A 15686-nucleotide genomic window follows, 5' to 3' on the forward strand; every position below is an offset into this window, starting at 1 on the left:
GTTTCGGCGGCTGACCAGCTCCCACCAGCTCTAGGAAATTAATTGAGCTAAACGCAATTCACTGAAGAGAGGAAAAAAGAAGTGTCAATAGCTACACGGATGGAAAAGGCTGAAATAGACCTTCGCAGATAATTCAAAGTGTCGGTGGTGCTGGAGTAAGTTATAATTTATAGCTTACATAAATTATGTTCTACGTGGTTGGATAATAAAAAGAAAAACTGCGGCTGCTTCCCCTCCGATTAATTCATGAGCTGGTTGAAAGCTTTGCCCTGCTGAATTGACAAGCATTCTCCGACTTCAAATATTAGGTAACAAACTTTGACTTTACTGAATACCATGTTTTTTGTGAAAATCTGTAATTATATGCTTTATGAGTGAATTTGCGTCGGTTTAGTGGTTCTGGTTTACAGAACTTTTATTAAGTTGAATTGTTTATAAGCAACTCCCAGCTAAACTTAGTGTTTTATTTTTTTAATTCATCTATTTATTCTTATTTACTCGCTGTTGGAATTCGTTTAAACGAACTATTTTAGAGTCGTGGACGAATACGCCAAGAGATCGTTACGTTGCGAATTTCTTGCGTTGACACGTTTTTACCACACCTTAGCAGAAAAAAAAAAAAAAAGCTCAGTTTATTTCCACATAAAACTATCTTAGTTAATTATTTTGAGTAATTTTATAAAACACAATTGTTCGCTCTACTTGTAATTCATGCCATTTTAGACACTGTATGCAGCTGTGTATGCACACTTTAATACATTGACTATCATCATGACAGTGTTGAATGTGTATCTTTGCAATGGCAATGTTTTTTCTATACAGATAAGTTAACAAGAAACCCCCAAGCAGAAATGCTAAATATCCCATTGTAGGAAGGAAGGGTCACTTCACTGAGTGTATAAACGAAAGAGGCTAATATTATTATATTTGATGAGATCCATTAAATAAGACAGAATTTTTTATAAATTATTTTTATAAACAGGGTCATTAATTAGAGCTAGTGTGGTGGTTTTTAATAGATTATTATGTCAATCCTTCTTTTAGGTAGTGTTATATTCTGCCATTAAGCCGCAATGAATGAAGAATACCTACAGTCAAGTTGTGTTGAACTTGGTATAGAATGCTCTGTGCAAAGTGGACAACAGCAAAGTAAATCAGGTACAGTATCTAGTTTTATATTATTTTTAGTTCCTCGCGAAGCGAGACCGAAGGCAGAGCATAGCGGGGTGTATAATTTTGTCCCTCAAAGGGCTCAGGCGGGATCAAATCTCGTGTGAAGTTTACGGTCATATAAATATATATATATTTGTGAGCTTGGTGTGTGGCGAAAATGACATCACACGGCGCATGCTGGTGGCCTAATGGTGTGAGGCGTCGAACTTGAAATCAGATCTTCAGGAATGAGGGGGGGGGGGTTGGAATCCGGCTAGGGTTTTTTTTATTATTACTTTTTTTGTGGGTTCCAATTCTGAGCCTTTCATTTTTATTGTTTTTCTTTTCGGATTAAAATAACACTGATTTCCACATAATACTCCCTCAATGCCTATTCAGGCTATAAACCTTTCATTGCCATCAGGGGCGCGCGGGCGGAGGGTTAGAATCCTCCTGCCGTTCGTTCTTCTTCTTATTTTACTGTCCTCAAATAAATGTCCAAAATGCGACTATCCAATAATTTATCGATGATTTTGAAAATAGCCTGTGCTTCCCAACGCTTTATACCTCTTTACGAACTCAGTCAGCGAACCAAAAAGAGCCGCCATCTTCAAAGCAGACTAGACCCTGGAGGGTGTCGCGGCCATGCCCGTTACAATTCTCCACTCCTTATTTATAACACCCCCCCCCCCCCCCTCCCAAACCGAGAGCTTCGCGAGGCCCTGCGAGTCACGTATTACTACTGGTAGTTATAATTTAAATATGTTTTTATTCAGTTTCGTTCTTTTTTTACCCAGCTGCTTTAATCTGCATTTGGTTGCTGCTGATCTTCGTACTTTGTTAAATATTTGCATTCATTATTCAACTCCTCAATGGAGGTTGCCTATTCACCGAGTTAGGATTTCGAGTTGGATTTCAAGTTAGGATTTTGAGTTGGATTTACGAGTTCGATTTTCGAGTTGGATTTCGAGTTGGATTTCGAGTTAGGATTTCGAGATGGATATTCGAGTTGGATTTTCGAGTTGGATTTCGAGTTAGATTTCGAGTTAGGATTTCGAGTTGGGGTTTCACGTTGCTTACCGACTAAGCACTCCGGTCAGCCTACTATACACGCCAGTTAGCTTACTATGCACTCCAATTAGCCTACTACACACTCCTGTTAGCCTACTATTTACTTCGGTTAGCCTACTATGCACTCCAGTTAGCCTGTTTATGGTTAGCTTTCAATAATTGTTATGGGTTTTGCTTTGTCAAAAAAAAATCCTACTCGAAATCCTAACTCGAAAATCGAACTCGAAATCCTAACTCGAAAATCCAACTCGAAATCCTAACTCGAAAATCCAACTCGAAAATCGAACTCGAAATCCTAACTCGGAAGTTAGTTTGTCTCTGACTCCTCAATGACATTCAAAACAACTACAATGTATTAGTAGACAATTTAAATAATTAATATTTCACTAAAAGTATGTTTTCATGAAATGCTTAGATCTTGTACCAGAAAATATCTATACCCTAGCCTCACTGTGGAAGGTTAAATGGTTTGAATGTCACCTCCCCTCACAAATTCCAATGTGTGGTTATGGCAGAAATCCATGGCCAGCTCATCCTCAGTGTACGAACCAGTGAAACAAGGCATCAAAGAGCCTCAAAACAACATGGAGCAGGAAAACAAAAGCTCCAAAACAAATTAAAGTATTTAGTTGACTTTGCAGTTATCAGTAAAAAAATAGTCTGTAATCTCTGTTAAATATCTAAATGGATCCTTTTGCATCCAGTGGTTTGGCTTCAGTTAAACAAGCTCGAGTTAAGTGTTTTGTTTTATAAATTATTGATATTGATGCCAATTAATCAATTTTAATTTAATCTGTGGCATTTGACTTTTTTCAGGGTGAACATTACTTGCAGAGTTTGCAGCGCCACAGACACAAAAACAGACAAGGACAAGGACATAAATAGAAAACAGGAAAGATTAAATCCAAATCGATGTTTGGGTGTCGTCATGATGCTATTTTTAAGAGACTAGTAAATTACATGTAAATTAAAATCAAGAAAAGCTGCAAATAAGCAAAATTTAGATTTTAAATGTTATCCTATTTACAGTGTACTTTAAAAAACGACTTCTTGATTGACCTGTCACTTTCACATCTTGTTAGATGTAACAAGGGCATTATGAAGTGATCTTTTCAAAAACATACAGTGAAAACAGTAACAGCAGAAATGGTGGTAGTTTAAAATTGCTATTTTCAATGTTTTGACTGGTAAGAAATCACATGTGACCAAGCTAAAATCTGTTTGGCCAGTTAACATGACCTGCAAGTGTCCAAATGTTTTGAGCCCTCAACTACACAGGACTTACATGTAGTTGTCTAATTATATGATAAGATCTTTGGTTGACTTTGGGGAAGGTAGTGGAGTTACAAAGCAATGTAATTATTTGAATTTGGATTAGTTATGCTGAAACTGGTGGTACTGTAATGTAATTCTAAAGTATAGGCATTACCAATTTCATTCTTATGTATTGTATGCTGTGTACAATTTATAAGAACAGCTATATTTTTAAAATAAGTGAAATATTGTAAAGCCAGATAAAATTTGCAGTATCCATAAGGTACCATGTAGCAACCAAATTGTGACTCACTTGCTTACTTTGTGAACTCCATGACAAATGGGCAACATGACTCCATAAAAATGTGGACAATAATACGAACAAATTTTTAAAAGAGTAGTCAAAGAATTGATGTTATATTTTTTCTTGCATAGTTTTATACACGAGCAGACATGATTCTATTTTTTTTCTGGGTAATCAAATAACAAAACTGAGTTTGAGACTCACAAACAATATTCTAGCTTCCCAGAATTTTTGCTTTTTTCTGTAAGTGAAGTAAAACCCCTTAATAGTAGTAATAGTAATAGTATATCTTTATTGCGCCTTACTCTCCAAAGGGAGGTATTGGTCTGTTTACAACAAAGGTTTTCACATTTACTAATACATTTAAGAAATAACAAAAATTTGATTCTTATACAATTCATAATGTCAATATATGTAAAAATTAAATAAATTATAATGTTCATTGTGCTTGTAAGTTAAGAAGCTCTTTCCTTTTTTGAAACATTGAATGTATATATTTACCTACTACTTTTGATGTATGTTCATTGTCAGCTCTAAGTAGGTACTTAATCCTCTCGTTCTCACTTAAATATATGTACCTTACATCAACCTTAGAAATGTGAGAACATAATTCATGTCTTATGGTTGTAAATCCCTGGCAACACATCAAAAAATGCTTTTCGTCTTCTACGCAATTTTGTTTACATACCAAGCATGTTCTTTGCTCTACTGGGATTGATGCTCCTTTATTTTCATATTTTCCAGTCTGTATTCGTAATGTATGACATCCTAATCTATATTTTCCAGTCTGTATTCGTAATGTATGACATCCTAATCTAAGCTTTGTCAGGCTTATTCTGTGCGCTGGGTTTTTAACTGTTGTTAGGTAATTCTCAAATTCATAGCTCTTTTTAACTTCCTTGTGTGTAAATTTTTCTCTTGAAGTTGACGATGAACTATTCTGGGTGCCCAGCCAGTTTTGTGAATACTTATTTCTGAGGGTTTTCCTCATGGTTAATCGACCGTTCTTAAGAGAAGGGGAGTCAAAAGACATGTAAAAGTGAATAAGGTGCTATCTTCTTCAGGTTCTTTTTTTTGGGGGGGGGGGAGAGGGGGGGGGTTGGGGATGGGGTGACCCTGTTCGGAGGAATGACAGAATGTCACTTCTTTGTTTCCGGAGTTAGGTTCACCCCTGTTTGCTCGCAGTTAGCTTTATTCATCTGGTTTGCTTGCGGTTAGCTTTCACTCTAGTTTGCTTGTGATTAGCTTTCACTCCGGTTTGCTTGGAGTTAGCTTGGTTTGGGCAATATGCTGTAAACCATTAGCTATAACCAGAAACCCATAAGGGTTGAAACGTGTAACGCGCGCGCACAGCGTTTGAATATTCATTTTGCTAAGTACCATATTTGGAAACACGAAGAATTTGTACACGAATGTTTTTACACGTAATGACACACGCAACATAATTTTTGGTTTTGCGGTATGTTGCTTGAATTTCGACCTAAAAACCGTAAATTTCTTACAGAAACTAAAGAAATACATTAAGTGTATCGAAGCGAAGTTCTCCAGGACTACTTCAAGAAGATGAAACAGGAGAATTTAACCAAATTTAACTTTATTCAACCAAGCTTGTTCAAAAACAAGATTGCACCATCGAGCGCGAGCTAGCGCACGCTTTGAATTTAATCCCGAATAGAGTAATTTTGATTGGTCAAATGTTTCTCGTAATTTTCCAAATATGGTACTTAGTGTAAACAAATGTGCAAACGCTTTGTACAATACGAATCATAGGGAGTTGCATGTTTCAACCCTTATGGGTTTCTGCTATAACCTCTGCCATTTCCATTCAAAATTAAAATATAGGCAAATAGTGAAAATAAAAATGAATAAATGAGTGAATAAAAAAAAATTAAAATCAACCTTATTATAAATGTAGATGTTTGTTATTTCCTTTATACTCTAAATTTTAAGTGATTTTTTCTTTCTTTTAAAGCTGGTAAAGCAACAACATAAATGCCTAATTTCCCATGTGATATGCCTCCCTCCTTTTTCTACATGAAGGTAACATAATTGCCCGTTTTGCAACATAATTTCCCATCCAGACTTCTTAATGATAATGCTTTCGGTGGAATTATAACATTTTGATTGATGTTGTTTGTTCTCTTATTTGGTGTTGCTGTACACGGTACCCGCTTCATCTCCAAGCCACAGATGAAGTCAAGTGAGAGCTTTGCGATGTACGCTAGTGTTTTTATATCTATCTTCATATATTTCCATTGTGGATATTGCTGGAACAGGGTACTTACTTTGCAATGTTTGTCTGGAACAGGGTCGCAAATTGAACCTTTTGTCTCTGGAACAGGTCCAGAGTCTCAGCAACTCAGCGGCACACCACGAAAGTAAATTTTAGGGAGTACCCCCCCCCCCCCCCCCCCAACCCCGGACACGGTATAAAAAAAGAAATAGGGAAAAATATTAATTATTATTTATTAAAAAAATAAAACTAATATAAAATTCTCAGCCTTAAAATTTTACAATGGCCAGAATTCAGAGTTCAATAAAGTGCAAAATAATTAATTGGGGAGCTCCGCTTTTAGGCTTGCCTAAATCTATATATTATTGTATAACCGTAACGGTATTAAAACGACTGATTTTATTTTATTTTTAAACGTTGAACGTTAGAGGCCCACCACGTATAAACTAAAGAACGAATTAAAGTAAGAAGCGTTGTAAATTAGAATAATGTAAAACCACCTGCAGTTCAACTAATGATTTATCTTTATTTGTACGGTCGGAACATGACAATGAAAAGTCTCATTGTTATTTAAATATTTGAGTATATCATCAATAATTTTAGTCCTCACTTAGCAAAAGCACTGTGAAAAATAGCGTAAGGAATTGAAAATGCAAACTATCGTTTGATTCGGTGCCACGAATGAAATTGTTAGGGGAAAAGTACATGCACATTCTGAAAGATAGGCTAGTTTATTCTTAACGTAAAAAGGGCAAATTAAATATTTGTTACAAACCGCGGTATTGACTAAAAATATAATAAGGCAATTGTAAAAAACGATTAACTGCACTTGGTATTTATTAAAAAAAACCTTCTTAACATTAATACAAAGTATATTAGTTCGGTGTGTCCAATTTAACCTTGATCGCCAGCAAGGCAAAATGATTTACGTTTTAACTTTTAAGGGTAAGATTCATTTATTTTCAGATTTTAGTATTTAATTTCTTGTTATTACTGTTTGTTATTATTTTCTTACGCTCGGCGCATTAATGTACAAGTCACAGAAAATTAAACTAGTCGTTAAAATTGTGATGTATTAGTTATAAGTGAGCAATTTTATTAGGTTATTTATAGCTAAATTGCAAAATTGATCGCTTTTTGAAATTAAATCAGATACAAAATACTCACAAACCCTTTTTTAAAAAACATTTAGGACGAGAGAAACGTCCTAAATGTGTTTTTTTTTTTTCGAGAGAGAAAAAATAATTTCTGAAATTCAAATTACCTTATTCGAACTAATTTTCGGGAGAAATGGAGTGTGAAAACGAAAATGTCTAAAATGAAAACTAAGGCTTAGTTTTGTAAGAGAATCGTACAAAAGGATGTTTTTCGCAAATCTTTATTTTCGCGATTTTTTGCCAGCGCGAAATTCGCGAAAATTAAGTTCTGAAAAAATAGTACAAATAAGGTACGCTGGAACATAATAAACAGCGGGATCACTAAACCCATTAGTGTACTGTACTGATCTTATTACAGGAAACTTTCGCGACACAAAATATTCACGGAAATTGATGACGCGAGAAACGATGCCGCGAAAATTTGCACGAGAATCAAAAGAAGTTGTGTTGTCTTGTTTACTTTTCTATATATAGTTTGTTGATCCAACTCTGAACAAATTTTGAACTTGCGTGGGTTTTAAAAGAAACAATGTAGGTCAATTTTGCTTAGTAATTTGATGTTTTTTGCGTTATTCTCGCGCTTGTTAACTCTGATCTGGACTATGAAAGAATAGTTCGGAAGGTTTAGGACACCGAAGAAAACGGTCTTCCTTTCATTTGTCGCGAATGTTATTGTAATTGAAATAGTAGCCCACTCAATGACGTTCAAATGTCGCCCACCTGTTCCCGTAACGCCTGTCTTTTCGTAGTTTTAAAAAATACACAGGAAGCGCATGGGCCAAGGGCAGTTATATACGTATGTAGGAATACTTGCCTTTCAATAGATTCCAAAAAAAAGCTTCACACAGGAAGAGTTTATGCTAAAGGCGGACGTTTAGAATGATCAGATGTTTGTTTTTACAACGGAAAAAAAGTTGACAGGTTTGCCTTAATGCGTTGAGCCTTTTAGTCTGATTCGTTTGCAAACGGAAAGGCAGTACGTTATCAGCTAGGTCATTTGACACAAGATTCTTTTTTACACTTCTCCCATTTCAAGCTATGTATTTCCGAAAGTGCACATGAATGGGCAATTATGCTTTTTTGTTCCACGGCCCTTTTTACTGTGTGATAAAAAAATTCAAATAAATTAGTTTGTAACAAGTTATTAATCATGGGGTTTAAAACAAGAGATTTCTGTGGAACTATTATCATTTAGGAACTTAATTGCGTGTTTTTTCACCGAATTATGTTTGAGCGGCAAGTTTTAAAGATGGAACCAACAGAGATGTAATTATAAACAGCCCTTAATAACACAGGCCGCCTACTAATTGACATATTCAGAATAAAGCAAAGATATATAAGTCTAAGTTCCGACTGCCACACCTCTTCCAATCTTGATGATTAATGTAAGCTTACAATACTTTGAACCGTTAACATATAAATGTATCTGAAAAGGGCAGATGCCAAAGTATTCTGTTTGGAAGCCTAATACAGTACACGTCTCTGTTCAAAGAAAGTAGACTCTACTCAAAGCCGTGAAAAAGTTTCAAGAAGTAAGATGGTACCGAAGCGTTATGTATTGATTTTCATTGCAGTCTCTTTACTAGCACAATCCTTGGCGATTCCTGTTTTTCCAATTCAAGAACGTGAGCTAGAAAGTCTTCGACGGTCATTCAAGTTACCTCCACGGACGCTTTGCGGACTAACTTCGGTGAAAGACTGTAGCCGAGAGAATTCAAAGGTATTTGTAAAAATATCTGAAATGCCAACCATTTAAATACTTGCTCAACATTTTAATTGCGTTCTAATATTGCTAAATTAATAAGCAGTTCTTGTAATGGTAGCTGCGGGAAAATTTTAGTGGATCAGCTCAAATTCTCTTTTCTCAGTTTGATTTGACCGTGTATTTATGAAAAAAAGGAGATAAAGGTTTCGCTTGGAAATTAAGTTGCTAAAATCATAAGACATTTTTTGGCAAAAGAGGATATAGTTTTCTTTAAAGATTTTTGAAATTTGTCACAGAAAACCACAGGGAGATTTGCCTCCAGCTTTTTTTTTGTTGTTGTTTTATTGATGTCAACCTATTTTGGTACTAATACTTATTTCAAAAGCGAAGAATATGTCGAAACACAGCCAATATCTCATGCATTAGCAACATAAAAGGTGGTTGTGGGGCCAAGTCGTAGTCATATTTCTTACGGAAAATAAAATAAAATTAAACGGAAATGTGTCACTAAAGTACGTTAAACCTATTTGTTATTGGTAAATGATCACATTTTGCCTCTTTTTAACCCAGGAAGATTAAGATAATGAAAAGATTAAGGTTTAGTTTTGAAAAGGTCTTAAGCTCGAATATGGTGCTTCGCTCTCTTCTCTAATGTTTATAGTTTCATAAGTTAGTCTTAATTTTTTTTTTAATTAACTTTGGCAGTTTCACAACAAATGTAATTACTAAATCATCGAGAAACTGAAGGGAATAAAGAAAATGATAATAGATATAGCGGGAGCCCTTTGGAGGTCAAAAGAAAGAAAAATACATGAACTGACATCAGAACTCTTTATTGCAGGTGGCGGTTAATCGAAATATGAAACTCAAGCGAGCTCAAGAAAATGACTTGGACTGGTATAACTCGTTGGACGCATAAACGCTACAGGAAGAGATCCTGCCACACAACTGCCATGTAAAAATAAGAAGACGAACGCATCAAAGAAAATAACGAGCTAACGAACAGCCAAACAACTAAAGTGACTTCATAAATAGCTCAGTCATGCTTAGTAGTAAATTAATATCGTGATATTACAGTCTGTTTCATGTCTTATGTTCTTTGTGTTTTTAAACTATATGGGTTGTATTCATCTTGGAATATATAATTAATCCCAGACGTATTAAATGTCTGGAAAAATAAGGACAATTTCAACTAAGACTACCTTAACAGCGTTGTGCTTGAAAAAGGCATTAAACAGGCATATTCTACGCCTGAGACGAACAAGTTTACATTAACTCTCTCTTGATGATTTAAATGTCTAGTACATGTTTTTCGATTTACCAGATAAAATATTCTCAGTATTACAATATTAAAAATATCTTACACCATTTCATAGCATTTCTAATTTATAAAAAAAAACACAAACACACGCACTTTCACCTAAAATAGAATGACCTTTTGTACGAACTATACACCTGTACAATAGTTCCTCTCTCCTGTTTTTTGAACCCCGCAGATAAAACAGCACGAAAGTTTTTTCTTCTTAGCAAATTGCATGTCTAGAGCGTTTTAACCTGACGTCACGGCGACCAAACTGGTGTTCCCAAATGGTGAATATTTTTCATTCGGAGAGTGAGTCCCTTTCCTATGCAAACATGTCCGCCGTACTTGGAATTCCTATGACTTTAAAAAACCCCAACCAATTTATTTAGTGCAAAAATATGCAAAACTAAAACTTGTCGGAAGATGAGGTTTCAGTCAATCTCCTTCATGTTTTGTTGATCCTATAACAAGCACGTAACAATGGTTACATCCATTTCTTACTAACTCTTTTTATATTGCGGAATGGGGGTTGGAGTTTTTCCCTTTCCTCCAAAACGAAATTATAAGTAAAAAAAAATGAAAGGGCACATTTTGTCTGCCATTTCCAGCGTGTTACATATCAGGGAGGCATAAGGTCATTACATTAAAATAGAACTGACAATAGATTTTCGCTCAAACTTTGCCTACTGGTTGTTTATCCTAAGGAAACTTTATTTTCGAAATAAAAAAGAGGGGTCCCGGTATTCGTAAAGGAGCAGGAAGACCTTAAATATACCCTATAATTCCTTACAATATGAGCAATTATATCATCACGAGTACTGCCTAGCGCTAAGTTCACATTTTTTATTATTATTATTCTACAATAGAAATTTGTTCATATTCATTTCATAGAAATAAATAAAAAAAATTAGGTCCCGGTACCCGTTTACGAGAAAACGACGATTGATCTCTAGTGTAAGCCAAGCCATTTTTTTAATGTGTGCGCGCTAATCACGCGTAAACCTATGCCCAGTACTCTCTCCTCCGTAGAGGCCTCTTTCGTGAGGAAAGGCGAAAAAACACGGGGGACGAAAAATGAAAAATAGGGGGAGCGCGGGGGACGACGGGAAGGGCGAAGGAGCGGTGCCCCGCGCGCTTTGGTTTGGATTCTCTCCAGGCTCCGCGCGCTTACTTTTCACCTCTCTCCGTTCCTCTCCCTATTTCCCAGCCCGTACGAAACACGAAAGAGACCTCTGCAGAGGAGAGAGTGCCCAGTACGGGATGTAATGAAATACTGAGGAATAACCTTAAGCAATGATGACAGTGACGCCGGAAGCATCGCCTTTTAAAAAGTGAATTTATTTTTACTTTTATTTTTACTTCCGAATCTTGCCATTTTCAAGATCTAGTTCGGTGTATTTAAGAACTAGCTCCATCTGAATATGAAATTAGTAAGCGTTCAATTCCAAATAGAAATACGAACAATCGGCCATCCGTGATTCACGTTCTCCAAAATACGTAGAATTTGAACATTTCAGGTTGTGCTTTGCGGAGTAGTACTGCTAAGAAAATTACAGGAGATTTAACTGCTTATTAAATCTTTTGTTTGGCGACGAACTCATTCAGTTGCCGTTCCTTTCATTGCCAACTTTAGCCCCTCCCTATTCTTCGCTCATGTCCAGGATTAGAAGCAAGTATATTTTAATAAGTACTTCATACATGTATTAGACTAGGTTATTTGATATGTTCATATTACTTCATATAAGAGTATTTATTTGCGTTTTGGTGATCTTTTATCCGTGTGGAAACTTTGTGATACCTATCATAAACAGCGTGTGGTTTTTTAGCGTCGAATCCAGTGTGTGCTTCGTTTGCTTTGGGATTTTTCTACTTTATATTTCAAGCTACCTGTCCCCAGATCTCAGACAATCTAAGTGAGATGCCTCTATTGGATTTCTTAATGGTTTTTTCACACAATCTCGACAAGAGGAGCTAATTTCTCAATCAGAAAAAAAATTTAGAGAATCGCCCCAAGTTGGTTGGTGCTCGATCTCATCGAGTTCTAGAGTGAATAATTGTTTCCAATGCGACTGACTCTACTATCTTTTCTACTTTAAGCAAAATAATTAGCAAACCCATCCTTTTTGACCAAACCACAATACGCACCTACCTTAGCCTCAATTGCTTTTGGAAAACAAAATACCAACAATTTTTGTTATTTTTCTTCATTGGAATGTTGTGACTTCTAAATTATTTTACTATGATTTACTGTTTTTCTGGAGGATCCTCGTTAAAGCCTTTCTGGATTAGACTTTGCCATCCTGTACAACTGTGAACAATCAGTGCTTTTTTGACTAGAAATCGATGCTTTTTCAAAACACTTTCTCGAATCGATCATCAAACTGTTAACCGCTTTAAAATGTAACTTTAAGTACAATCCAAACCAGAAACCTCCGTTATTTTAAAACGTTTCGGTCAACACAGCTGGTATCTTTTTTTAATGTTTTGTTTTGTTTTTGTTTTTGCCTTTGTTTTTGTTTTTTATAAATTTCCTGGCTTACCTAAATCCTAGATTTCTTTCGCGGAATTAAGCGAAAGCATGAAACGCTGCTTGAAATCCACATTCTTTTAAATATATATTCTAAAGCTCAACAGAAAGTTTAAGTAATGCATACATTTGAGATAAGCATTAAGCCTTATTTCATTTAAATTTGGAGGTTAAGGGCTTTTCACGAAGCAAATGTTTTAAATTCATAATCCACTTGTTAAATAAGGACAGTCAATCAGTCGAAGATCACATTTTCATACACCAATAAACAAGACCAAACATAAAATTTCTGTTTTTTGAAGAAAATAGGAGAGATAAGAGTGTAAATGTATTTTTTTAACTTAGTGATGGAGATAAAATTGGAAACATGACGCACAAAAGATGACATAAGAATTTTGTGGTTTACAATTCAAGGTTTTGACGTCATAACTCAACGATATGGTCAACACACCTCCAACGAAAAAAGTATTTTTATTGGAAAAAGATGAACTGCTTTGAATCTTGGATCAATTTGTAAAAGGGAAAAATAATACATTGTAATGTCTTTCTGTAAAAACAAATGTAAAATTTCTTCGGGGTTTTACTGAATTAAGCTTGAAATGAATTGAAGAAGGCTTTTCATTTAGTAAGCAACACTGAAAAGACATCATTTTTCATTGATCGCAGAAATTTATCTATTTCACCGCATTCCAGCATTTGCGAATATCTTTCGAAAGATATTTGCAAATGCTGGAATGCGGTAAAATAGATAAATTTCTGAGGCCAAAATATACAATTAACTATTTCGTAATGGCAATGAAACTTTTAAACATGCGGTAAATGCTATTTGAATAAAGTCTCAATTGACGGGATTAAACAAAATTTCAAGTCCGATGCCTTTTTATGTGGAGCATTTTTTGTGGAAAATTTCTGCAAAAATGTAATAAGTCACAAAATGTTCACGAATGACGTTTTAAAAACTGAATCATAGACAAATGAAATTAAATCATGAAAAGATTGCTTTGATAACATAAATCTATATTTGATGACAAGGTTCGACTTTTACAACCATTTTTTGTTCTCTGATATTAAAAGTCGGCATATTGAAGACCAGAAATTAAAAATTTTGCAAGCCTTCTTGGGCGGAAGCCACGTTTTCTTAACTCTTTTCATCAAGATGTTCATTAATCATCCATCATATTCACTTCCCGCCACACACACGCGGGCGTTTTGGTTATCTGTGCAGCCGCTCTATGGCAAGATACCTGAAAAGCCAAAGATTTTATAAATTCAAATCTGGGACTTGCTGTTGACGGTGTGTTGGTAAAGACGGATTCCAAAGTTACTGATTGTACATATTCTGCTGTTAAGCTTGGTAAGTGCAATAGACGTATCATTCCGTTGAATTTTGTTACAAAGTCTTGTGATATTCGATTACGCGGAAAATTCATATTGCTCACCAATTTGCATCATGGCAAACGCTGGGCTGACGGCAAGAGTGTTAAGCGTAACTGTTATAGATTTAATTTCTTATCATACATCGAGTGTGTATTTTGAGTCATTAAACTCAGTGAACGCGGTAGAATTGCTGAACAGTTGAATTTTCACTTTTATAATAGTAATAATAATTGCTCTTTATAAAAATTCAAAGAAACAAACATTCTCTCTCACAAAATTACATCATTAAAGCTATAAAAATTATTTTTCATTTTTTTTTTATTTCGTTGCCTTTAAATTACAAATTACGACAGCAATCAATTTCAACGAAAACGTTGATCTATTACAGACGATACCCCTGAAAATGTAGTTTGCCCTTGCTGAATGTAATCCTTTAATTACCAAGAGTAATCATTATCTAATTTCTCCTAACAGTGTCACCAGATTGATAAAAATTATTAACTCGACTGTAAGGAATTTGTTTTGCCTAATACACCACCAAATTCTTCAAACGTCAAGTAATGTATCGTTACTGTAAGGTGTATTAATGGTTTTGAGCTTGTTACTAAAGCTGGCCAACGTAAAACGGTTGGAAGACGCACAAGGTCTAATGACAGCAAAAGAAAATTTCAAGTTTTCCGCCCTTCATCAAAAAAAGGAACCACAAATAAATTAATAACAATATGTGGGAGTTGTGTGGAAGTTTTGCAAAAGAGAAGCAACACTGATTTATTTAAGATTAAAAAGCAGTTAATAATTCATCAAGTTAAAACAAAGAAAATCACAACTGTGAATGGTGTTTGGATACCCGGTCTTAATAAGCATTAATAATTACGGTTTTATTTCTCCGTTTACTTCGTAGTTTTTGTTTCGATTGAAAAGATACACTAAACACTCGACTGAGACAATGTTGTATCGGCTATCCAAACACCTCGAATTTCGTCAAAAATACTCCGCTGCGCGTGGTGTTTTCGACTCTCTTCTCGGTGTTTGAATATCACGATGAACACTGTCTCTTGTGTTTGATATATTACTTAAAGTGCACATAAAACGAAATTTCACCACCTTTTTTCCTGTTATATTAAAAAAGGTGTTCTAAAACACTTTTTTGAGGGGGGAAATAATTCGCTTGAACATATTCGCGGGAACATATTTTTAAACGCGTTGTAAGTTACCCATTTCACGAAATAATTCTTGTCAAGGCCCTGGTTTCTAGTTAGCAATAATGACGTCATTCGTGTGTATACAGCAGACTGCGCTCTCGTTTTACAAGAAGCTACAAGGATATTAAGGCAGTCTATCAAACGATTGTTTGCTCTCCTTTTCCGCCAAGTTTGGCACCGGCTGTAATGGCTTTTGGCCACCGAAAAAATTCGCAAATCTCACGCCCCAGTCTGACTTTTTAAGGTATCAGTGTACCCCAAAATTGACCATTTTAAAGAAAAATATATTTTGGTATTTTCGGGTAGATCTCATTAAGACCTTTCATTAAAAAAAAGAGCATGGAAAAAGATTGACTCTACACAAAGTTATGAACGAAAAACTTTTCTTGCCATTAATTATT

At 35.2% G+C, this 15686-nt stretch overlaps 1 protein-coding gene and 1 long non-coding RNA gene across 3 annotated transcripts in view; both read left to right on the plus strand.

The window, feature by feature from the left end:
• Positions 1-39: 39 nt before the first annotated feature.
• Positions 40-3998, plus strand: LOC144658446 (uncharacterized). 2 transcript variants are annotated; one of them, XR_013571718.1, is made up of 3 exons: positions 40-155; positions 1045-1158; positions 3040-3998. It is a non-coding gene; the product is annotated as an uncharacterized LOC144658446 (long non-coding RNA). The 2 variants fall into 2 exon arrangements; XR_013571719.1 differs by lacking the exon at positions 40-155 and adding an exon at positions 238-308.
• A 9755-nt stretch (positions 3999-13753) lies between these two features.
• Positions 13754-15686, plus strand: part of LOC144658635 (uncharacterized) — a 6637-nt gene continuing 4704 nt past the window's right edge. Inside the window, exon 1 of the mRNA XM_078519093.1 lies at positions 13754-14060. The gene's annotated coding sequence lies outside the window, so the exon portion shown is untranslated. The remainder of the gene's footprint in view (positions 14061-15686) is intronic.

Source organism: Oculina patagonica, chromosome 6 (assembly GCF_052425735.1).
Source record: "Oculina patagonica isolate OP01 chromosome 6, crgOcupat, whole genome shotgun sequence".
Lineage (NCBI taxonomy): Eukaryota > Metazoa > Cnidaria > Anthozoa > Scleractinia > Oculinidae > Oculina > Oculina patagonica.